The sequence below is a fragment of the Adiantum capillus-veneris genome, chromosome 28 (genome assembly GCF_014529385.1).
Source record: "Adiantum capillus-veneris isolate H3 chromosome 28, ASM1452938v2, whole genome shotgun sequence".
In the NCBI taxonomy this organism is placed as follows: domain Eukaryota; kingdom Viridiplantae; phylum Streptophyta; class Polypodiopsida; order Polypodiales; family Pteridaceae; genus Adiantum; species Adiantum capillus-veneris.
The window spans coordinates 99,447,000-99,471,480 of NC_140958.1; the positions used below are offsets into that span (position 1 = coordinate 99,447,000).

Below are 24,481 nucleotides of genomic sequence, written 5' to 3' on the forward strand. Positions count from 1 at the left end.
ACTCCCTTCATTGATAAAGTTATCTATGATTCTCATGCTCCTCCCTATGTAGCACATAGAGGCATTCAAACTACTCTTTGAGGAGTAAAGATGTACTTCTATTGGCCTACCATGAAAGTGGACATATATACAAGATAATGTTCCAAAATGTGTGGTATGCCAAAAGACTACGTATGATATAGGGAAGCAACTTGGATTACTCCCTAATTTACCATGGGAGAGCAAATTCATGGATTTTATCTTAGGATTAACCAAGTCTATACATGGGAATATAGACAATACTCAACAGTTTTAGCAAGTAAGAACACTTTATTCTTATCAAAAAGACTATTAAGGCACACCAAATGGAAACTCTCTTCATATCCTAGATTTTCAAACACCATGGATTTCCAGCATCCATCGTGTTGGATAGAGATTCAAGAGTGACCAGTAATTTTTAGAAAGGTCTCTTTGAAAATCTAGGTACAAGATTGAATTTCTCTTTGGCCTATCACCCACAAACGGATGGCCAGAGTGAGATAGCCAATCTTACGATTCTTGATCTACTAAAGACCTATATTACAGAATTCGATCAACGATCACAATGGAAAAAGTACTTACCCCTTGTAGGGTATGCGTATAATAATTTTGTACATACTTCTATGGGAAAATCACTCTTTGAAATCATTGAGGGAAAACCTAAAAAGTCCGTTGCTACTTAAAGTACATGGGAAGATCTTTGTTGCAGATGAATATAGTTGTGACCTACAAGAATCTTTTCAAAAGATTAAGGAGGCTATATCCATCTCTAAAAAAAGGAAAAAAGCTCCTACTGACAACCACAAAAGGCCCTTAACTTTTAAAGAAAATGATTGGGTCTTACTTAAGTTTCCCAAGGCTCAATTGAGGAAAACAACGGGCAAAAATACTACGGGCCATCAAAAGTATTATACTAAACTAACAAAAAGATACTATGGTCCTTTTCAAATGTTGAAGCCAATCAATGAGATGGATTATAAACTCAAGCTGCCCAACCATTGGCTCGTACACAATGCTTTTCATGTGAGCCTACTTAAGCCCTACAAAGGAGAGCCACTAAATGAACCAATTATTGAAGACCCTCCCAAAATCAAAGACCAAGAAGAGGTGCTACAACCCGAAGCTATCCTTTTGGATGAAGAAAATGTACTACGACATGGTAAGATTATCCGACGGTATCTTATTAAGTTCAAAGATTATCCTTTTGAAGATGCTAGATGGGTACAAAGAATACAACTTGAGGATAGTATGAACTTTGTCAATGCTTACAATGCTACATTAGAGTAAGCAAATGTACAAATTTCTTTCAAATGACCAATGTTTTTATCTTATAAGACTATTTCTCTTTTTCTTGTGCACAAATTTAAGTAGTATGCATGCTTAGAATCATGTTTGTAATGACGACATCTCTCAAACACCAAGTAGAACTTGTCACTCTACTTTGGAAGAATGAAATGGACTAAAGAACAGACATGCTTGTGGAAGCTATGCCTCCCAAGCACCAAATGGATTATTCATCCATCTTGGAAAGATGTTGTAGGGTAAAAAGGGATCGTCTACCCACTAAGAAACATTGACTAATGACTAAGGCTTTATCTCTTCTACCTCATAGTCGAGGACCACTTTGATTCAAGGGAGAGGTAAGGTCATAGAATATAATATCTAACCAACCCAAATGATTTTCTCATATTAAAATAATCATTTAATGTGGGAGAATAAACGGGAACAAGGGTAAGAATATAGACATGTGCTTACAGTCTATCTCAACATGGGGCCAATTGTAAAGGAGTCCAAATGAGAGATGGTTTTTCAAAGATCAAGGCTAGAGATCTTAAATACCTTAGGGTTATCTTCATTAAAAATCTCCAAAGGTTAGTGTTAAATGTCCTTTGAACTTAGGTAAGCTAGGGTTGTGCTCGAGGAAGGAACTCGGCCCAACCTTGAGGTGCTTGTCGTGCTTGCTGACTAAGGTGCTTGAGGTGCTTAATGAATAAGGTGCTAAGGTGATCCATGAATAAGATGCTAAGGTGATCCATGACTAAGGTTCTTGAGGGGTTAAGGTGTTGGAAGTCAATACATATCCCTACACAAGGGGAGGCGAGACCTCATTGCATAGGCTAGAGAGAGAACACGTACACCCTCACACAAGGCATCCTTGGTACAAAGAAAGCAGCAGGGACACTTTTCAACATCCTCTTCATGTTGCCCTCATAGTGTTCCTAAAGCCTATTTGTTAGCCTCCCAAGGGGTCCAATGATAATTTAATTAATTTAGATAGTTTTTTTGCATTTATCAAGTCCTCTATCTCAAAGGGGGAAGGGGGACACTTGTCCCATGGCTACCCTTGTTGCTTGATATGCACTAAGCCTGTGATTTGCCAAGCTTGAGGAGGTCCAATCATGTGCAAGATAGTGCTAGAAGAGTGGGTCAACCAAAGCAAGGAGAGGGCTAGCTTGGGGGCGGGGGTATACTCTCCCCCCCACACACACATTCTCTCTCTCTCATTGTGTGAAGTGCAAAGTGCAAAAGCTCCATCTCCTTCTCCAAGCCAGTAGAGAAGTTGAGATCCTATACTAACACTCGTGGCTATGGAATGCAAATTCAACCAAGATCCATGCTTTAATGCTTAATCTTGCCATCTTCTCCATCTCAATATCTTACTATGCTATTATGCATGCTAGCAAGAAGAGTGATGATAAGTGAGTAACTATCTCTTTCTCCTATGAATGTTTCTTGTTCCTCTTCTCTACCCTCATTCCCCACTAGCTCTCTACAGCTTTTGAAGGTGTTTGAGGCCTTGGAACTGAGGCTGGGGATAGTTAATGCTTTTACAAAGTCTACGTTATGCTCGTGATGCAATGAAGCTTGCCATCTTCATTGCATCACCTAGGTCACAAGGAACACAAAGATTGTATTGTACCAAGTCTCTCTTGATGGGAGAATCTATAATACAAAATCCCATTGGAGGGGGGACCGGATTCACATGAATCCAGTCCTCAACTATTGTCAAGTTCTCTAAACTCTCTCTCTTCAAAAGTTATTGTTTATGCCAAGTTAATTAAGTACTAGGATTATGTTGCTACCGTCAATTAAGTTCACCCTCTATAATCTGAAAGTAGTCTCACAAAAATACTCGCTCTAATTTTGTTAACACTAGTCCTATAAAAAATGAGCCACTTTTGTGGCTTTTTGAGACTTTTGTAAAAAATTCTCCAACACTATGTTAGTTATCTAAATAGAAAATGGTTTCAAGGAATTATGACCAACATTCAATATGAGCTGATAAAAAATAGTATAGAGCTAAATGAAGGTATAGAGGTGTCTTTACATTGCCATCTTTTATGACTAATTTGTGTGAATGAATAAATTTTTTCTGTTTTCTTCTGAAAGTAAATCAATTCATTGTTAAACAGGCCCAAACTTCTTTGAAAAATCCCTCAATAGGTATGTGATAGATGTACCAAGCTTTTTTAACCCATATACAAAGACTGCCAACATTTTTTACTTCTCCAAGTTAAGTAGTGAAGTGCAATTTTATGTAAAATTTAATAATTTTAGAAAAGTAAATTTTTTATTTTTTATCTTTTTGTGTAACTTTTGTATGTGGAAACCTTTTTCATAGCTTGAACCCATAATGAAGAAGTTTCATGTAATTTTGATATCATATACAAAAGTTAGATTTCATTTACTAGAATCCTGATGTTGTGAGCCATTTTTGTGGCTTCAGCGAGTTTTGTGGCTCATTACAAGTCTAGTGTTAATTCCGCTATTCTCAAAGTTCATATGCCTTTTCCATTACAAATCCCATCACTGCATCTCTCTACAAGATTTGGTAGCAAACTTATGCATCCGGGTTGTAGAATAAAATATTTGTTCTCTACATACATACTACATTTATGCATTTTTGATGGTTGAAAAGCAAGGTTAAGAAACAATCCATTCAAATCTAGCATCATGATCAGCAATGTTGACCTTGAGGATATCACTTCATTTGTGCAACTCGCATTGCCTCTTGTGCTCATGTGTCAAAAGGCTCTCTATTTGTATAAGCCTATATAGAGGCACATTCTTCTGAATAATATCAACTCTATCATTTTTGCAACCATACTGTAGTATACTGTGTGACCAATATCAATTCATAAGCTAATTCTATTCTGAGCATTCACAGGGTAAGATACAATTGAGAGAATGCTCAGGACATGTCGTTTGTTGTGTGTTGGAGGATTTCCCCATATTGCAAAAATTGTGGTAACTTTGTCCAAGGGGAGGCTTATGAATTGTGTGCGTCACCCTAGTGTGTTTTGAGGGGAGGATTGTGTGAGTGATATGCAACCAAAACTCACATAGAGGAGGATTGTTGGGATGCAAGGTTTTGTTGCATCTCTTGTGTGAACACTCTCTTCCACCTAGAAAAGCCTTATGTGTCAAGCCATGTGAAGAACCTCTTACAGCTTTTGTGTAAAAAACCACCACTTGTATTTGTGCATTGACAGCCACCTCTTGTGCTCATGTGTCAAAAGGCTCTCTATTTGTATAAGCCTATATAGAGGCACATTTTGCTGAATAATATAAAGATCATTTTTGCAACCATACTCCTGTGCGCACAATATCAATTCATAAGCTAATTCTATTCTAAGAATTATTATTATGCCATGAACCGCACACTAATGCATCCTCCTTAACCTAACAAATTGGCGACCTGTTTCATGAGATACCATTGAGCCGTAGGACCTGCCTTCTCATACAGAAGACCTTGTGCTATTATATGGCGCTAGCGTAGATCCTTTACTACGTGACTAAGAAGAAGATGAGGAAAGACTTCTAAAGTAAGACTTTTCACGTGGAGGAACAATCCCGAAAGGAAAGGAGGGAGGGAGGGAGAGAGAGAGAGAGAGAGAGAGAGAGAGAGAGAGAGAGAGAGAGAGAGAGAGAGAGAGAGAGAGAGAGAGAAGGGGGGAGGGGGGGTTGGGGGAGGGGGTCATTGGCCATACAATGGAATAAATAAGAAATAGAACTATTGGCCATATACAATAGTTATATTTCTTATTTTCTCCTTGGGCAAGTCAACCCTCAATTGGTGACCTGATTCATGAGATATGATTGAGCCGTAGGACCCGCCTTCTCTTACAGAAGACCTTGTGCTATTATATAGTGCTAGCACAAATCCATTCCTGCACTAAGAAGAAGATGAGAAAAAGACTTATAAAGTGGAGGAACAATCCCGGAAGGAAAGAGAGAGGAGGAGGCAGGGGGAGGAGGACGAGGGAGGGTGGGAGAGCGCGATACAATGGAACAAATTACTATTGACCGTTATATTTCTTATTTGCTCCTTGGGCAAGTCAACCCTCAATTGGCGTCCTGATTCATGAGATACGGTTGAGCCACACGACCCGCCTTCTCATACAGAAGACCTTGTGCTATTATATAGCGCCAGCGCAAATCCTTTAGTGCACTATTAGCAACATCCAGACAAATATGGTAATTGGAGCCTCGGTTGCAGCCAAGTACGGTGTCAAGTTGTCCGCGAAGTGAGTCGGGCTCAGCTATGACGTTGCTGTCTGGCTTGGCTTTACTACCAAGATCATCACCGCGGTCGCCACTCTCGATGTCACCGGCCTTGCCCTTGATGCTGCTATGGATAGCGCTATTGAACTTGCGGTTGATAGTGGAGCTGAACATGTAGCTAATGAATTCTCTACTGAACATGCAGCTACCGAATTCTCTCACGGTACAAGAAACCCCTTCCTTTCTTCTTTTTCTTGCAATGTTCAATATTGCACATGTTTCGATATTGATGGCCTGGATGTCGACCATGGTGTGGATGGTGATAGTCATGGTGATGGTTGGCTTAGTCTCTGTGTTTCTTTTGCTTTCAATTTATTTGTTGTTAGTTTAACAAGCCTAAGTATGTATGGTCCACATCTTTCAATATAGAGCTTGGGGCTGATGATCCATGTCTTGACGATGCCATCGACAAGGAGACATGCGTAGATGCTGGCGATGCCTATAATGCTGATGTCAACAATGGTATGGAAATTGATGGCATGGATGTCGACCATGGTGTCGATGGTGATAGTCATTGTGATGATTGGCTGAGTCTCTTTGTTGCCATGACAAGTTGTTAACCCTCATGGCACACGGCATGTTAACCCTCACGGCACACAGACACCCTATGATCTATAAACGTTGTATTATTTAGAGTCAGGTACCGGGCTTGTCGGACCAATAGGAACAGGGTAAGGGTGATCGCCGATGACAGGCGCACTCTAACTGGAATATTCAAGGACTTAGTTGGCTAAGTATGGGCGCCCAAGTGTGAATGGGGTGAGCTCATATAAAAGCCACTAAACCTAATTTTTACTCATTCTCTCATTGTGCAATAGAAGCTGCTCTTGCTCCATCTCCACCTTCTCCTTCACCATCTCCTTGTGTGTGTGTGTACGTGAGAGAGAGAGAGAGAGTGTGAGAGTGTGTGTGTGATCGAGCGTTGCGACGGCACGACGGCGGCGAGGCGGTTGAGCGCGGCGTCTCCCTCTTCTTCGCGGCGCGGGAATCCTTCATTCGCAACTATGCAGGAAGGTGAGTGACACACCATTCTTCCTTGTGAGCTTGTCTGTTGTATGACTCTGTGCTAGGAGCTTTTGTGGCTCGCATACGGCGCGTAGAAAGTCCCTAGCCTTGACATTTTTTGCACCGTTGCCGGGGAGCTGCTGCGCGTGAAGCTCCAATGGCGACCTGTAAATTGTATTGAAGCTATTTTTTATGTAGGAAAGGCGCGGCTTAAGTTTGATTATTGTTGTTATGCAAAAACAGTAGAGAAAGACACAATGTTGTTGACTGCATTCAAGTTTTCTGTGTTCTGTTAAGCTCTGTTTTGCTAGTTCTATTAAGCTCAGATTTCAGCTTACACAGTTAGCATTTCTTGCGTTTCTATGTTTTCTGCATTTTCTGGTTTGCACTACACAGTTCTGTCAAGTTTCAATTTTTTGCATTTTCTGGTTTGTGCACAGTTAGTTAATTAAGTAGGTTAGTAATTAGGTGAACCAGTGATTAGCAGGTCAGTAGGTAGGTGGGACAGTAAATAGTTAGGTGAGGTCAACGCGCACCAAAACCGTACCAAATAATATCCCAAAAAAATAAAAAATAAAAATAAATTAATAAATAAAAAAAACCAAAAAATAAAAACGTGAGTGAGGGGGAGGTTATAAAAAAAATAGAAAATATTTAAGCGTGAGTGACTGGGGGGATCACTAAAATTTTGATCGGGATCGGGATCATTTCCCCAAGCCCAAGCCCAAGCCCAGGCCCAGGCCCAGGCCTCAGTCCTATGATATATAGTAGACTCACTCTTATATATTTACTCTACCCCCTCAAGAGGGAATGAGAGCATGTGGGGCAAGTCCTCCACTCTCGTCCCTTCTCTTCCCACTTGCACCCTTAGACTTGCTATTTGGAGCCTAGTTCTCCAGCTAGGAAAATACTGTTTCGGGCTTTTCTGGAGCAAAATAGAACCAAACGGTGGGCTGTAAAGCACAGCGCGTCCCTCCTAGCGATACGCTCGTTTCGACCCATTCCACGAGGCCACCTAGAGCATCTTTTTGACACCTTAGGGTATCAAAAGCACATGCACTTACGCTCTGGGCGGGTGCTAGAACACGAGCATATTGAGGGTGCCTCTGTTCATATGGACACCCATTACCCATCCACGATAGGCTCTAGACCCTCAGCGGGGACACAAGGTAGCACCACCCAAGACCCTAAAATAGCCGCTAGTGATTCCTCCTCCGACTCAAAAATCATGGAAGCATACCCTACCCAAAACACTGAGAGAGAAGGCCATGCACCTCCCGAAGCTCCACAGCCTAGTACTAGTATGTTTAGTCATTTCATGGAAACATTAGGTAGAGCTACTCGCTCGGAACCTGATGCAAATGAAGCACAGGAAGGGGGTGGGGAAGTGGAATCTCCTTTCACATCGCACGTGGACCCCACACCCCCAAAGAGTGTCCATGTGGATATCCTGTCTCCTTCAGAAGTTCCCTCTAGAGTACCATTGGTGACAAGTAAAACCACGGGGAGCAACATTGCTTCTACCTCACAAGAAACCGTTAACACGTCGACTCTAGAAGGATTGTTCATTAATGATCATTGGACATACGACCTCCACACTGAGGTTTTGACGGATCTACACTCTGGCCACGCCTACCATGTAGGATGGATAGAAATTGTACAATCCACCTCTAGTGCCACGAGCATTGAAGATCGACTGAAAATGATCTGTAATGTTATCCATGGCATTATTCAATCAGAAATGCAAAACCGAGGGGTAAATATACTCTCAACTGGCCCCATGAGATTTTTGGATACGAGCAAGGCTCAATAGCCTACTCTATCACAAATGGAGACTCCTCTAATGAGCCCCATGGACCCATCTTACGTCATTTCACCTGGGGTCTCTATGCAATCTGAGCCTCCGAGCGACAACTTTAGCTTCCCTAACTTGGCTCAACCCTCTATTAAGGAAAACACAGTGCTCACTCCAGGGATAAGCCTGACAGAGAATGTACCGATGACATCTATGGTTAGCGTAGTGCCACTACCTAGTGTCGTAGTACCTAATATGGGGCCTCGAACGTATGTGCCTCTAGCCCCTTATGCACACATGGCCCCCACACCTCCAATTGTACCACTTGTTTATGCTCCTCGAGTGCCGCTCCCTAGCCCTTATCCAAGTGGACCTATGCCCGGTTATGTTCCATATCCTGCATCATCCACACATATGCCAAGACCGGTACCCGTCCCTCTCCCAGATAAGATTCCAAGAGTACCTCCACCGGCCCTGCCTCCTCACATAGGTGACTTGGCAGAGTTTGCTCAAACCATAGGTCAATCTATCGCGGAAGATATGCGTCATGCATCTGATAGAGAGCCTAGAAGTAAGGCAGTAGAAATTGCCAAACTCACGCAAAAATTCAATGGGAACGAAGATGCTAGAAAACACATTGAAGTGTTTGAACAAGTATGTGATTCCTTAGGGGAACACAACGAACTACATAAGTGCAATGCCTTAAGCTTGACATTAAGTGGGAAGGCTGGAGATTGGTATAGAACCCTAAGGGTGGACGAGAAAACAATCTACCCTACCCTTCGAAGGTTGTTTCTAAAGGAGTACATACGAGAAGGTGTGCTTTGGGGTGTAGCATCTCAGCTACAGAAGGCCGAACGTAAGGAAGGAGAGTCAGTAAGGGACTTCATTAGTCGTCTAAAGCACTTAAACTCTCGCTGCCCTGTAAATGAGTGCTTCAACAATAACCAACTGCTTGATCGATTCATTCGAGGGTTGAGGAATGAAGGAATCTATAATGGACTAGTGATTAGAGGTATCACAACCTGGGAAGATGTCGCTGCCAATGCAATCCAATTAGAGGACAACTTGATGATAGCAGGCATGAGGGTGTCTACTGACACAAGATCCACTAGCTCACAAGCCATTGAGTATGAACCCATGACTGCAAAGCCCATTGCCAATGAGCCAAAGGTATTTGAGACATTCTTGACAGACGTCACCAAGGCAATCCAAGAGTCTCTTAAGGATAATCGACCCCCTCAAAATAGTCACATGTATCCAAGAAGGGAGCAACAATGGTGTTCCATTTGCTTAGGTCCACATAGCACTAGTGAGTGCCCTACGTTCAGAGTAAAATTTAATGGAACTTGCAACGCATGTGGTAGGTATGGTCACCAAGCTAAGGATTGTTTAATGATCAAACGTATGATGGCAAATAGACCACCTGTAGCCTGGACGGATGCACCTCGAGCTCCTGTATTGATGCCTGCTCCACCTGTTGAGAAACTACCGCAACACATGGTCCCTAGATCTCAAAATGTTGTACAAGCTACACCGCTACCACCTCCTGTGCTAGGACCGCAGCCCCCGCATCCAAGAGTCGCCCCTATGAACCAAGTGGGTTGCGAGCCATCAAATGCTTATGCAGATGGCTGTGAGGAGGAAAGAGACACTAGTATTGCCTTTGGACTTAATATATTGGAAGAGTGTCCTATATACTACATGGAAGATTGTTGGGGGCAACTCAAGCCGGTTTATCAAGCTGCTGCTCTCGCATCCAGAGGTCAAAATATCAACACCCAGGCTAGGAGGCCACCTCTTCAATGCTACGAGTGTGGTGGACCACATCGGGCAGCGGAGTGCCCTATTAGGCTGCAAAAGAATGCTGCACAGATGAAAATGAATCAAGGGAGCACGTCTGCAATGCCAATACTCACATGTAATCGTTGTGGCATAGATCACTTGATTTCCCAATGCCCCTATAACCCAAATGCGCCTAAAGTCACACCCCTAAATTTGGTCAAAATTGCTAGTGTGACATCGCCAATACCACCCGTCGCACCCTCTTATGCGATTACACGGTCCATGCTTCAAGGGCCAGGCCATATCCTCGAAGAGAGAGATACTGCGTCAGTTATCCAAGCAAAGAAAAAGAAGACACGAAGGAAGAGGTCGCAGAATACGGGAAATTCAAAGCCAAGTTCCAAAACAAACATAGGAACAGGAGATGACCCCGTGTATATGAATGACCTTGAGGATGATTCAGATTCAATCGAGACAATGGAGACTAGAACCAATACCACAAAGGGAAAGACCGACAAAGAAAACCGTAACATGGAACCAAATGAAAACCGAATAAGAGAAAACCATAAAGAGCCTCTGAAAACACCACAAGTGTTTCCAAATCCAATCCAAGACCCCCAAGATAAACCGCAGGGGCAAAAAGGGAAGAATCGTAAAAAGAAGATTGGGACGTACCCAAACCCAGTAGACGAGATTGAGCAGGTGAAACATCTAAAAGGTTTAGTGGAGGAGACTCAAAGGAAACTAGAACCAGAACCCATGCATGTCAAAATTCATGACACAGTGTTTCCCACACAAGTTCATCCACCCCACATGAACCATAGACCGTTAGCCATATCTAGTATCATCCAAGAAGGGAGTGACGACAGGACATCAGAAAGTGAGCATACACCTTTCTTGTTGGAAAGGATGTTTAACGAAGGAATACCTGATCCCATTGAGGAATATGAGATTCCATCCTCACCAGTTCCTAGTGAAGGACGTACACCCTGCAAAATGCCAATGAATGTTGCCAAACTAGTGGACTTCATGTCTTCTGAGGTCCGAACCACGATCATAGCAAAGCTATATGGAGATCCTGAGTTATTCCTTGCACTTCGATCATTCCTTAACGGAGAGCTACGAACAGGATTACCGCAGTTTGCGCAACCAAATAGGCCTGACTCGATTATGATTGATGAGTAAAATCATGTGCAATCACTTGACTTAGATGGACACGAGTCTGTGATCGAGGTACCCATTAACGAATTAGGGCAGTATTTTGAAGGCGACGAGTCTAATGCGACCCTACCCATCACTACCAAGGTATTAACTATAAAGGGAATTCTTGATGGTGGTGCGGGAGTTAGCATCGTTACAAAAGATTGTTGGGAATCCATGGAAAAACCCCGCCTCAGTGTTACTAACATTGTGGTAAAGATGGCAAATGGTACCATAGCCAAACCTATGGGGATGCTCAAGGATCTTAAGATCAAAGTTCTAGGACACAAGGTACGACATACGTTCATTGTAATGGATTTCTCTAAACACCTTATGTCATATGAAATGATTTTAGGACGACCATTCATGAGGGAAGCACAAATGGTTCACGATTGGTCTAAAAATCATGTCTATTTGCAATTCCAAGACTCTGTCCTTAGAGTGGATTTGGTGACTGGTAAGGTACACCCCTTAGGGAGTAAAACCATTATTGATCATTGCTCTGACACCACAGTTCACTCGGCCCCACTACAATATTGTTACACTTGTAAGAAGGATACAGACATTGGCCAAGATTCTCCTTACATGGATGTGTTACCGGGTATGACGGAATCAGACAACGTAGACTGGGTACACCTAGCTGCAACCATAGATACCTGGGGAAATAGAGGAACCACTTGGGTCACACCAGAGGGGGAAGAGGTACCACAAATTGCACCTCTGAACATGATAAGTGCCATACATGCATCTTCTTAGGGCAAGGAAATTGTAGACCAATCTGACAGTGACACCGATAGCTCAATAGAAGACTTTGACCAACACGACTCAGACACTGACTCCCAGAGTGAAACGGATTTTGAATCTCATGAATTAGAGAGTGGAGCAAGTTCAGAGTCAAAACATTCGGAAGGACCGAGCACATCAACCGATGATAGCTCCTCCTAGAGTGAAGAGGACACCAACGAGGACTCCTTTAGTGAGCCAGATCTAAATGCAAATCAAAATCAGGTCTCAAATAAGAAAAAGAAAAACTTTAAGAGGCGTCGATATCAAGCCAATGTACGTGCTAGGATAAAAAAGAAGAGATCCTCAGCAGAATGGCTCAGTTATATAGGAGCATGTGATCCTCATCGAAAATTGGTAGACGATTGGGGTGAATATCTCCAAAATGTTATGTGGTGTAGACCACGACCCCATGAAATAGCCCAATTAGAGATCATAGACAAGCCAAAGTTGAGCCGCACTGCAAGGAGGCGTCAAAACCAAGAGTTAGCTCGACAACACAAGAAAGCAAAAATGGAAGCACAGACCAAAGCACAACCAGAATCCACAGACTTGCATCCTGCACCAGAACATTTCAAATCTTGCACCACAGGGGAAGCAAAGGTTGTGTACACAAAAGCCCAAAGAATACCTATCAATGGGAATAATGGAATCTATGATGGTCCGGCAATAGTTAAAGAAATAGAATTAGCCGACCCCGGTGAAGAATCAAAACCTGTTTTTATTGCCCAAGACCTCACAGAAGTTGAAGAGGCGGTCCTCAAAGAGCTTCTCAAGGAATTCAAGGACATATTCGCTTGGACATACCATGATATGAAAGGTGTTCCACCTTCTGTGGTCCAACATACAATCCCTATGATTAGCACTGCGAAGCCCGTACAACAAAGACCCTACCCGATGAATCCTAAGTACGCAAGGATCATTCAAGAAGAACTAGAAAAGCTTATCAAATGTGGGTTCATATATCCTATTGAACACTGTGAATGGGTGTCTCCAATAGTTATCGTGCCAAAAAAGAATGGGAAACTCAGGGTGTGCGTGGACCTCAAAAAAGTGAATGCAGCTACTAGAAGAGACCATTACCCCCTACCATATTCCGAACATGTACTCGAAAGAGTTGCAGGCAAGGAAGCTTATAGCTTTCTAGATGGGTACTCAGTCTACAACCAAATCATGATAGCGCTAGAGGAACAAGCTAAAACTGCCTTCATCACAGAATTTGGCGTGTTTGCATTTCGTGTGATGGCTTTTGGCTTAACAAATGCCCCTGCTACATTCCAACGATTAATAAACATTGCTTTTAAAGAATATTTGAGAGAGTTTTGTGAAGCTTTCTTAGACGACCTTTGTGTTTACTCTTCTTGGAAAGAACATCTATCATGTTTGCGGAAGGTGTTTGAAAAGTGTAGGTTATATCGTATCTCATTGAACCCGCTCAAATGCCAATTTTGGGTCAAGCATGGAGTTATTTTAGGGCATATAGTATCTAAGAATGGTATCTCAACCGATGAGAGCAAAATTAAAGTGATTCTAGAGTTACCACCACGAACCAATTATAAGGGAGTTCAAAGGTTCATGGGACACGTGGGTTATTATCGACGGTTTATTTTATTTTTCGCTGAGATAGCACGTCCTTTGTACAAGCTTCTCATTGAATTTAAATGGACTGAAGAGTGTGACCAAGCCTATGAACAATTGAAGAAAACACTAGCAAGTGCTCCGATTTTAAGGACACCTAACTGGGATGTCATTTTCCATGTGCATATTGATGCATCAAACTTTGCTATTGGGTGTGTTCTCACTCAACCAGGAGAACATAAATTGGACTATCCCATTAGCTTTGCAAGCCGTCAATTGAACGATGCTGAAAGGAACTACACCACTACAGAGCGAGAAGGTTTAGCAATGGTTTATGTAGTAAAGAAATTTTGCTACTACCTTCTAGCAAACAAGTTTGTATTTTATGTGGATCATCAAGCGTTGTTGTATCTGGTAAACAAGCCATGCTCCACAGGAAGAATCACACGATGGTTGTTAATTCTTCTGGAGTTTGATTTCACGATTGTAGTGAGACCCGGTAAAAGGCACGTCATGGCTGATCATTTGTCTCGCATACCCAATGGTGAAGCCCCTACAGGAGTTGATGATGAATTACCCGATACTTCCTTATTCATAGTTGAGACTATGCCTGAATGGAGTGAGAACATTGTTAACTTTTTAGTTAATGGTTTTCCACCCAAGGAACTTCGTAAGGATATCGCTCGAAGGCTAGTAAAAGAATGTGAACCCTATTGTTTGATTGCCGGAACTCTGTATAGATTAGGCAAGGACGATATTCTTAGGCGTTGTGCCCGCGAGGATGAATATTTGTATATCTTGCAAGAAGCACATATGGGCATAGCAGGAGAACATTTTTCAGGAGACCTGACTGCTAGAAAGGTGCTGCAATTAGGCTATTGGTGGCCAACTTTATTTAAGGATGCATCACTTTTTACAAAAGGGTGGATGAGTGCCAACGTTACAAGACCACACAGCGCAAAGACAGAATGCCCTTACATCCTATTAAAGTAACCCAACCATTTGAAAAATGGGGCTTAGACTTTGTAGGTCCAATTAGTCCCGCAGCTCGCAACACTCAATCTCGATATATTCTAGTTGCTACGGACTATGTAACAAAGTGGGCTGAAGCTAAGGCTTCACAAAAAGCTGACGCGAGGACAACAGCTAAGTTTCTTTTTGAGAACATTATCACAAGATTTGGTTGCCCTTTTGAAATTGTTAGTGATAATGGTACCCATTTTATAAATGAGGTAATAAGAGAGCTTACCATGACCTTTATGATATCCCACCATAAGTCTACACCTTATTACCCGCAAGCTAATGGACAAGCCGAGAGCACCAACAAGACTCTAATCTCTATTTTAACCAAGACAGTAGAAGCTCATCGCACTGATTGGGATTTGAAGGTGACATCTGCTCTATGGGCTTATCGTACTGCTTATAAAGTGGCTATTAATTGTACGCCATTCAAAATGGTATACGAACAAGAAGCGGTTATGCCTTGGGAGTTTGTCATTCCTAGTCTTAGGGTAGCTTTGCAAGAAGGATGGAATGGTAACCCCTTAACCGAGCGTTTGTATATCTTAGAAAAACTAGACGAAGAGAGACAGTTGGCTGTGAAAAATGCTCTTGTGGAAAAGGATAGGAGATAGAAGTGGTTTGATCTCCATGTGAAGGACAAGGACATCAAAGTTGGTGATAAAGTACTTATGTATGGAGTACGTAAAGAGAAGAAAAAGTTGAAATATGCTGGTAAAGGACCATATAGAGTATGTGAAATTACCCCACAAGGTACCCTTCGTGTGGAAACTCTTGATGGAGTTGAAACCATTGGATTCCTCAATGGGAGTAAATTCAAAAGATATTATGATCCTTTAAGCCAAGAAGAACTACGGGCTATTCATCAAAAGAAGGCCGCCAAAGCACAAACCGAGTTAAAGAAGATACAAGCTCAAGCTGAGGCTAAGGAGCGACAACAACGTATAAGACAAAAACAAGAGGCTAACCTTGGAGTCACAAATGCATTCCACGTGGAAATCGAAGAGGATTGGTTGGACTCTGACACACCTCTAGGATACCCTATTGAGTTAAATAGTGCCTATGGAAAAGTGCTATATAACGCCTTATTGGACACGGGTGCTAAATATAATCTGCTATCCTATGGGTTGTGGTGTGAGTTAGGGAAGCCACCTCTATCTGAGAGTATTATCCAAGTCAAGGGTGTCAACAAGAAAAAAACTACGGTTTTTGGAATTTGGCACACTTATGTCAGTTATGACAATGGAATTGTAGCTCAAGACTTTTTGGTCATGCCTACTGGAACTATGGAGGGTAATATAAACCTAGGACGCACGTGGATGATAGCCACCAAATGCACTATTGATTGGGGGACAGGGGGTGTCACAACACAGAAAACAACTCTTAGCCCTGCCACTCAAGCCATACTCCCTAAGATATTGTCTCTTAAGGAAATAAAACCCAAAACATTGCATGTCCAAGAAGTTGAACCATATGTCCCCATAGCCCAAGTCTCTAGAGCTTCAACTGATGTAGCTCAAATAAATCTTGAGACACACAAGACCCATCCCAATATAACAAAGAAAACATACAAGTGTGTCCCTAAAGCTTCTTTAGTAACCATGGCTGATGCTAAAAAACGGAAGCCTCGTAAGAAACGTCCCACTCGCTCCAAGAAATGTAAGAAAACGTGGCGCTGGATTCCTAAACGACTATTAAAAGCCCAAGGATACTATGATGGAAATGAGAAAATTTGGGTACCTAAACATAAAATGTGTCCTTCCCTATCGACAACAAACCCATATGAGTCAAACAGTGTAACGCTAAAGCCAATGGCAGACCGTGGAAAGGGAAATATCACAGAATGCTACACACCTAGTCCAGAGCTAGTTTGGGCTCCAAGGAAAACCCAATTTATTCCACCTAGCTCAGGAAGGGGGGAGTTCCATGAAGCTTCTAGCTTCTCATGTAATACATCCATAGAAGTAAAAGCTTCTACACAGCCTCCATCTATAGTAATGGACCTCAATGAAGCTACAAAAGAATCCACACCTCCCAGTGTTCAAGAATCACCTGATAAACCACTTCAAGTTCTATCCTGGGAGAGTACCTGGCCACCCTTGCAACTTGACGAGGCACCTAGGGTATTAGAAAACTACTGGCAAAAATCCTCACCTATTACCAATTGGAACAATTGGTTTCAAAGGGTGACAAGCTCATTTCAAACGGTATGATCTACCCAAGGAAGGGGGGAGTGTTTGTGGACATCCATCATTCACTTGCTTCCCTCTCAACCTTTCTCCCTGACCTCTTAATCTCCGATCTTAGGGAATGTATATATAAAGCCTTATACTCACAAAAACAAGATACAAAAGTAAAAGAGCAAGAGCCATCACACAAATCATAAAAATAAATTATGCACAAAAACACGACCGTTGTAATATTTGCACTCTAACCATCATCGATTTGCGTGTACAGATATGCCTAGTACGCTAGAGTCATCCACTCCTGCCTTGGGTGAGAGGTACCCTCGTTACTTCTCACAAATATTTCACATGGTCTTTCCAGTGCTTGCATGTGAATGGGATTTGATAGGTACGCTAGCATGTGAGAGGAATTTTGAAGAGTTAGAATGGCTGATACGTCTCTTGACCACGTCTGATCCATACTTAGTAGAGAGTGTTTCTCCCATTGCACAAGCCTACCCTTTTGACCAAGATGACTATAGGCGTCTAGTGACCTTTTTAGTAAACATGGGCACCTATGATGAAGAAGAAAATTTACATGACTACACGGATGGCACATATGGTCTCATGGATGATGACTTTGTTTATCTCAATGACGAGGATAGGGGTTTAGCTTTAGGGTTTCCCCCCAACCTCTACAATATCCTATTCCCTTGACTCTTTAGGGGAAGTGCAAATAATTAGGTTAGGGTTCCTTATGTTTTTTGTTGTGTTCAATAAGTGTTGGTACCTTTTCCCACTAATGTGCCTTTTGGAGGTATTCCTTTTGTTTCCTAGTGTGTACAGGAGCGTGTTGCTATTGATAGGATTTGGACCTTCATGGAACCTTTCTCTCGTTCACACTTCAAATCAAGCACGACCATCAACACAAATAGGTGTTTTATGTCCATTAGCATTGCCCTTATCTTTTTGCATCCATGTTTGTCTACTTTGATTGTGATTGGTAGCATAATATTCAGCGCATTTGCTTAGTATCAAACATTTAATTCAATGTAATGTTTTGTCATAATCACTTGTCTAGGTTTAAAAATCAAGCAGTCCGACTAAGCTAGTTTGACCAAGCTAGGTATTAGAAATCTTCTCTTAATACCATGGGGGATGCCTTCCTAATAAACAATGGTTACTTAGGTTCTTAATCCAATTTAAGCAGCATTGTGTGAAATGTACTAGGGCTTCCTAGTGGGCTTAACCCTATTGACCTTTAGCTTAAGTATTATAAAGGGAGTTTACTAATGTGATGAGCCTGGGGAGGGTAACAGTGTTATATGACCCCCCAAAGTTACAAAATTAAAATGCTGAAAACGAACAAACAAAAAATCAAAGTGCCACAATGTAAAATTTTAAGCTGGAAGAGAAATCCCTGCTTAAATTGGCACTTCACTCACATGTATCGCCTATGGTACTAGAGCCCTAGAGGTTCCCAGTGTGGGCGCTTTTCCTTGAAAAGCAAAAAACCCAAGGCATACAAAATAAGCACACACATCAAAATTGAATCAATGTGAAAAGACTTTGGGGGGTCAAAGAAAAGGTAATCAGTCAGGCGATGATTTCATGAGAAATTCCTTTTATCGTAGCTTAACTACAAGGTCTTCTAGGTATAGCCTCTAGTCAGCCCTCGAACATCAAATACTTGGCTTTCGCGATTAAACAACTTAATTGACTAGAAAAAATTGAGAAGTTACCCATGGTATTAATAGTCGAGCTCTAGTGCCTTTTGACCGTTAAATTAGCGACCCCGGACTTGTTTATTTTTTTACCTTTACATCTGTTAATGCATTTGATTATATTGCAATATCATGTTTATTGCTGAAAAATTGTCTAAAATTATGTTACCAATCACTTTGTCTGTCTATTGCATATGATTTTTAATTGTATATGAGAATGCAATTACTGTGGCAATGTTGTTTGATTTTGCAGTGATTGAAGAAGGCTACACACATCCATGTCAACTACTCTTCCATCTCGACGAACGAGCTTCAACTGGATAGCTTCCGAGGACGGAATCTACAACAGGAAGGGGGGCATGTTAACGCTCACGGCACACGGCATGTTAACCCTCATCGCACACGGACACCCTATGATCTATAAACGTTGTATTATTTAAAGTCAGGTACCGGGCTTGTCGGACCAATAGGAACAGGGTAAGGGTGATCGCCGATGACATGCGTACTCTAACTGGAATATTCAAGGAGTTAGTTGGCTAAGTATGGGTGCCCAAGTGTGAATGGGGTGAGCTCATATAAAAGCCACTAAACCTAATTTTTACTCATTCTCTCATTGTGCAATAGACGCTGCACTTGCTCCATCTCCACCTTCTCCTTCACCATCTCCTTGTGTGTGTGTGTACGTGTGAGAGAGAGAGAGAGTGTGTGAGAGTGTGTGTGTGATCGAGCGTTGCAACGGCATGACGGCGGCGAGGCGGTTGAGCGCGGCGTAGCGGCGTCTCCCTCTTCTTCGCGGCGCGGGAATCCTTCATTCGCAACTACGCAGGAAGGTGAGTGACACACAATTCTTCCTTGTGAGCTTGTCTGTTGTATGACTGTGTGCTAGGAGCCTTTGTGGCTCGCATACGGCGCGTAGCAAGTCCCTAGCCTTGACACAAGCATTGGGGCATTTGTTTATGCCACTATGGTAGGCATCTTGTTGATCCCTGCCAAACTTGCCAAACTTCTTCTCCTGCTCTTCATGGCTTTCTTGAAATTTGCTTGGTGGTTGCTCCGATTCCTCATAAAATCTATGAAAATCCTCCTCTTTGTTGTTGTGGGTCTTATTATTGCCATAAAATACTCTCATGACTTCAAGATAAGGGTCTCTCTAGCATGCGCTAATGGAAACCTATCATAATCCAACTTTATATATGGCCTTTCTAGGGGGGGCGAGTGCTCACTATATGTAAAACTTGGCCATCACGTGTGTTCAACCTATTTTAAAACCCCGTAGTTGTGATTTTTTCACCAATAAAGGCGACCCTTTTCTTATTAAATTTGTTAAAAAATATATCAAGTTTATTTTTTCAACGCCCTTATGTACGTCAAAATGTGAGAAAGTATAAATAAATAATATGTATTGTTGAACTCACAAGATTAAGTATTTTTTCCTTGGAGTGACCCCCTCCTCGAACATATGGCTAATTAAGGTTGACAGCAATTTGAATACATACATTGGAGCACATTACAGTATGTTATTAATAGTAAGCCTCTTAGAAGAAGAAAATAGAATTTTCTATGTACGTTATATAAGAAGAATATATATATATATATATATATTTATTGATAATTATTTTTCTCTTAGACCTTGATTGTAATCACAATTAGATAACTCCTATTTACAATTACTAGAATGCTTCCCTAGAAGTATTTGCATTGAATTAGAGTGGAAACTTCAATAATTAACTTGAACTCGAGCAACAAAAACTAATGATCTTTCTCTTTTTATTGAGAGTATATCTAAATTGTGTTTTCCTCCTTTCAGAGAACAATTTTTTTTGGCATGTTTCTAGTCTTTCTCTTGGTCTAGAAACGTATGCTATATTGTTGATTTTTCATATGAGTGTTCAACAGTTGAATTTTTCAAAGAAACAAATGAAGGAGAAAATATTGTAGGATGATGCATACAATGACTATGTGGTGAGGTGAAATTGTTCCCTTAAGTCCAAAATGATGCTCCTTTTTTATGTGTGACATTGTGGATTAATTTGTATTATGGACAAAGTATGAGTATTTTGAGTGGGCTAGATATGGTTTGATTGCTTTCTATAGTTTCTTTAAAAGGAAACATGATGGGATTTCCTTTAAGATATTAGAGCGTATATTCTTGGTTCAAAACAATGATTAATGTGAATTTGTCATAGAGTGGAGGTATTTTGCTATCATATGCTAGCATCTAGGGTCTAGGGCAGGGCCCAATGGCAAAGTGCCACATGGATGGTATGCACAAAGGCTTCTAAAGATATGCATGGCTTACATAAGAGAAGGTTGATTAGGTGGATATAGTAGCCATTTGCTCTAGTGGCAAGGAGCTTATATTGATACGAGTGCTAAAACTAACTAAAATAGGGAAAGCCTGGTTGGAACAGGGGATGGAGGGTCGAACATGCTTTTGCATTGAAAGAGGAAATCATGCTTGAGTTATCTCTCTTCGATCTCTAGGTCTCAGCTGTGAGTAGTGTGTGAAGGCACCCCTATACTTACATGTTATGAGCTAATGATTGAGTGTGTATGGCCTCGATACTATATGGATGATTTGGATGTGGACATGATATTACCAACATCATCTACAAGAACAATTACAACACATTGGCAGTTACAAGGAACCCATATTTCATGCTTGCAAATTGCACATGGGAATACTCTTAGTAGGAGAGATAAACTTAGCTTATGTGTGGTGACTCAAGACAACCTTGTAGGGAATCGGGATGTTCATATAGGCATTGCCTCATGATAACTTTGAAGCTTTTTGCAAAGCTTTGGGATTTCTTCTCTTTGTGGATTGATTATGTCCTTACGGTGATGCACTTCGCTATAGACTATGTGCCAGATCTCGGTCACCGCATCACTCCCAGGGAGGATTCGCTACCACATATGTAGTAGTGATGTGTGTGAACACACTTACGACCACCAAGGTACTCTTTTCCTAGCTAGGAGGTTTTTTCCCCAATGCATCGTATATACAACCATCACTCTATGTCTATTTTATCTTTCTATTTGCACACTAACAAATATACTCTCTATTATGTACCTTGAGCTTCTTCATCTTGTCCAAGATGTTTGTGCATCCCCGGAACCCTAACTCCAACATATGTGGTACTGATGTATGTGAACACACTTAGGACTTTCAAGAAGACCATATTAGATAAATTGCAAAAAATCCCATTCCCAACATGATCAAATATAATATTTTTTGTTTTGTAAATTCAATATTATACACAAAATGGTCCCATGACCAATTTATTTGGTCTTCTCTTGCTCCAAACATCTTGACACATTCATCCTCTAATATTTTTGATCCATATCTTTCTTGACTAATATAGTCTTGATTCTAATGGGTGAAAGCATGTTACCTGTCGCGCTTTTTGTGCTAGTTAGCAGTTTCAAGTTAGCACATCTTCGAAAACTTGGGCTTCTGGTAAATTTTTTACAAATAATATCAAAATTTGTCGGAGGTTGTACATTTGGATTCCTTGTTTCAAGTGCTTTCTATTGATATATCATATGTCATAGATCTTGGAGATGTAGCTCAAGTTATTGTACTAGTTAGCATATGTCAAAATTGTGCTAGCTAGAATTGTCCGGGACATGAAAAAGCATGGCAGGTTAACATGCTTTCACCCTAATACAACATGGAGAAAAAGAAATATTTGCATTCAATGATCATCTTTAGATTGGGTAAGCCCAAAGATTAGTTATGTTCTCACCATTGGGTTGATTGAACTCTCATAGATCTTTTGTGTGATAATGTTTGTACTTTCATGAGACATTTTATAGCTAATCGGTAGTAAGTTATTATCTTTATTCTAAATTGTCTTTCAGCGCTGATAACTTTAACAGTCATAAACTAGAGTACAAAAAAAATTGTTTCAAAAAAACTAGGCTAGCCCAATGTTATTATGAACTTAGTCCTACTAAGATGTTACAAGTTTAATCATCTTAGGACTATTCTATAAGTTCTGATTCTTCATAAATCACTTTAAGGGTTTTTGTTTTGTATTGCAAAATGATTTCTAACTTTTATGTAATAGGACTAATTTTTGAAGTTCTTAAAGTAAAAAACAAAAAGAAAAAAAGAATGTAGTAGGACATATCTTTTGTTTAGCATGATTTGAAAGATTGTTGAATAGTCTATTAAATAGAGCTTATATGAATGAGTTTGAGATATTAAGAGAAAGCATATATTATTTTTTTAAATAATACACTAAAGACGTATTTGATAAAGATTAATGAATAACAGATAGTCTGTCTATGAACTGTAAAATTGAGATTTTTATTAATATCAGTATTTTATATTTATGTGTTTTAGCTTAAAATGTATGGGTAAGCTTAAAATAAGTTGAAAAAGTAGTGGAGACCTAAAAATAGAAGTTTTATGAGTCGCGACCTAAAAGTTGCGTTTTCAGCCAAAGAAAGACGTTTTTCACAATTCTGTTCTCGTTGCCTTGTAGACCAGACCTATTCCCGTCGTTTTGAGTACCTAGATTGCTCTGATTTGAGTTTGTTTGTAAAAGTTATGATGAAAACAAACAGAAGGCAGCACCAATGTAGTATACACAGGGAGAGGCAGACATACAACATCATACAGTTCTCCCTGCTATCAACCAAGAAGTGGATTGTTTCTTCATGGTAGAGTATTGCAATTGAGATTATGAAGGTATATAATTATGTTTTTTACTTTGATTATCATGTTGAATTGGTTGCACGAGTATGTTCTTTTGGCTATTTCTTAGGCGATGCAGAAACCAGTGTGTGAAACAGGATCTGTGCAAAGTGTCATGATAAAAATCTAACCTTTACGGATCGATAAGCGATCACGTTCTTATCTTATTCTCGCAGGTATACTTGGTGCGAAAATCGCGTAGGCTTTTCGAGGAAAAGAAGGATAAAAGTACGACGGGTGGTGCATTTGGGGATCATTCAGAGATCTCCTCTTCTGCGAGTGCGAGTGCGAGTGTGATTGCGAGTGCGAGTGCAAGTGCAAGTATGAGTGTGAGTGAGACGCTGCATGCAAGCGAACTAAAGCTAGGGGGTGATCGGGAGGTTCGAGCTCCGTACAACGGAGTGCGCCCATATTCTATTGCTCCTCTGTTTTATCAAAAGTCTGCAAAGATTCATCAATACAAAGATCTCTTTCTCTACCTTTTGCTATCTATCTCTATTATTCTGTTCCTATGACAATTGGTATCAGAGCAAGCGGTTGATTCTGGACATGCAAGGATACAAGAGAAAGATGAAGGAGCAAGAAGACCTCATTCGGCGACTACGAGAAGATATGGAACAAGCAAATCGAGAGTGTGCTGAAGCTCTACGGGGCAAAGCAGCACGAGAGCCTGAAATCTATGTGGACCTTCATGGAGAACATGAAGGCGAAAACCATGCTATTCCACCAGGAAACAATAATCATCGTGGTGGTGCTGGGGCACCTGGTGGTGGTGAAGTGGTGATAGTGAGAAGGGTGGTGGTGGACGTAGAGGTCGTCAATGCGAAAAAGAAACAATGACGATATGGGAGAAGCGACAAGAAAATCATTCTTAACGAAGGCTAAGCTTAAAGAGTTTGATGGCATAAGAAAGATATGCGAAGATTTAGAAGCGTGGATTATAGAACTCAAAGATTTGGATTATACTTTCAATATCGAGAACAGGACCACCAGACTTTCGAATGCTCGAGCAAGGTGACCAATAAGACAATACGTACCAAGAAGGCTCAATTGGAGACTTTTGGCGATGCGTACGATAAAGGTAAGTCATCTACCCCTTCTTTTTGATGTTTTATGTCTTTGATACGTCCTTTGAAAG

The 24,481-nt window shown here is 41.0% G+C and overlaps 1 pseudogene; it reads left to right on the forward strand.

The window, feature by feature from the left end:
* Window positions 1-5,493: 5,493 nt before the first annotated feature.
* LOC147420970 (uncharacterized) lies at window positions 5,494-6,143 on the forward strand (annotated as a pseudogene).
* The last annotated feature ends 18,338 nt before the right edge of the window (window positions 6,144-24,481 follow it).